This window comes from Malus sylvestris, chromosome 17 (genome assembly GCF_916048215.2).
Source record: "Malus sylvestris chromosome 17, drMalSylv7.2, whole genome shotgun sequence".
Classification (NCBI taxonomy): Eukaryota; Viridiplantae; Streptophyta; class Magnoliopsida; order Rosales; family Rosaceae; genus Malus; species Malus sylvestris.
This window is the reverse complement of record NC_062276.1, coordinates 22,707,301-22,709,621: the sequence shown is the minus strand read 5'-3', so window position 1 is coordinate 22,709,621 and position 2,321 is coordinate 22,707,301.

Below are 2,321 nucleotides of genomic sequence, written 5' to 3'. Positions count from 1 at the left end.
ATGTTTAAATGCATTAGATTTTTATTTGAAAGGTGTAAGAGATATTGGTGGGTGTGAAAGGATTAATTTCCTTTCACACACACCACTTGCATGCTTTATGTCAAACTACAAATCAACACACACATCACTCTCTTTGGTCTCCAAAACCGGCCACCTTATCAAGTGGGGTACTTTTGGGGCCTTTTATGCAATTACATAAAGTTTTGATACTTTTGTGTATTTGCACTTTGGCCCAAAAGTTTACGTTTTTACGTTTAGGTCCAAAAACGCTAAAGGACAAATTGTTTTGCTCCTTTAATGAAGTTTTTGCATTGATTAAATTTTGGGTTCTAGTGTAATTACATGAAGTAGTGGACTTTTGTGTCTTTACAAAGTGACCCCAAAAGTTTTGCAATATAGCCCAAAAGTTGAGGTTAATTGCTTTATGGCCCAAAAGTTGTGGTTATTGCATATTGGCCCAAATTAGGTAGAGAACAAAATTGTTTTGTCTCTTTAAATGAGAATTGGATTTTCATTTTGTTTAGCTCCATTTAAATCAATTTTATGGATACAAAAACCAAATGAAAATGTTGCATTCAATTTAATTAGTTAAAGTGTTAATTAATTAAAGGGTGATTATGAACCTAAGCCTAATATAATTGAGCTATGTGATAGGCCGTTTCAAATTTGTTTGAACCATGGGAATGTGTAGATTAGACTTTGGTTGTAATTTGATTTGATCAAATGTTGTAAAAGGGCATAAGCTCTTCTTTACTTTAAAGTAATTTGTTTTATGCAAATGTTGTAATGAGCATAAGCTCACCTTTACTTTGAAGTACTTCTTTCTTGCTTTATTTGATATGCATGAAAATGAAGTAGTTGGGTCCAACGCCCCTAAGACAACACGCCTTAATGTGATTAAACGCGTAACTAAAATCAATCACCATTCCTAGACCGAGATTCAACACAAGGCTCGTGTTGAATCTAAACAAAGGTTCATAGTCATCCTAAGGCCCTAAGGCAACTATATAGTCCATCAAATGAATGCAAAGGTTATGTTAGTAGTATCATATACTCTTGCTTTAAAAACCGTTTTATAAGCATAGTGGGAGTATTATATACAACTAAAAACAATCATATGGACCAATAGTTGTAATAGGACCAAAATAGTTTTAATAGAGATTAAAATGTATGTTTATACGTGATGAGACCTAAAACCCTCAACCAAACCCTTATTAAGTTGATAAGCGTGAGAGTGCTTTGAACACTCTTTCGTGGCCTTCCACCGTGGTGGGCTTCAATCGTTTGTGACTCATACACCGTATTCGTCCAGTTCTGGGGTTGCAAAGTATGTGCTTACATTCAGGAGAAGCCTATAAACATATGATGAAGTGAAAGGTAGGCAACGAGTGTGGTCAATATGATATTCTTCTGAGGCCATTCTTGAACCCCTACTTGAACTAGCATGGTGGGAATGACTTAACTAAGTGCAATGGTGCCAATATGATATTCTTCTAAGGCATCATTCTCTAGAGGCCAAACTAGATGGGTACTTGCAAGAGGTTGTTGCAAATGAGTAAGCGTACTCTTTCATTATTATTAACGCTAGCCAATATGATTTTCTTTTGAGGTGGGCTTGGTAATAGTGAGCCTCCCATACCCTACTAGGAGTTTCATCCAAAACTCTCGAATTCCAATAAGGGATATGGAATTTGCCAAAAATAGTGGGTGGTGCTATTTGATTTAAAGACCCGAATCAAATGGCTTAAAATCAATCAATTTATATTCGTTATGTATTTGTTTACCAATATATTTGCAAACGCTATCCAAAACTTGACAAAGAAAAGCCGAATGCTTTAGTTTCCGGACTTGGTAACACAATCCCAAAGATTGTCTTAAATGGATTGTATATGTACCTAAGTAGTCTCATCCTCAAAATCGTTCTATTGGTAATGTATCATTGAAAGAACATGTTAGATAAGTCTACCATGAAGAGGACAACACAAACAACCAATGCTTAATCCTTTGTTAAATGAACAAAGGAACTTACGAAGATTAGCATAATGACAAGGACACTTTTAGTGTTATTAGTTCTTCACTTACAAATCGTTGTATGAAGAAATAATAGTTGCTTTGAACAACCCTTAGTCAATGCAAACACTAGTGCTTGTTTCTTTGTTAAATGAACAAAGAACTTGAGAAGAAAGCACAAAGGCATGGACACTTTATGTGCCATGATTCTTCACTTACAAATTGTTGTATGAAGAAATGAGAGTTGCCTTGTACAACTCTTGAAGGTTTGTAATTATGTTTAGAACATAATGGTTGGTTGACAAAAATAG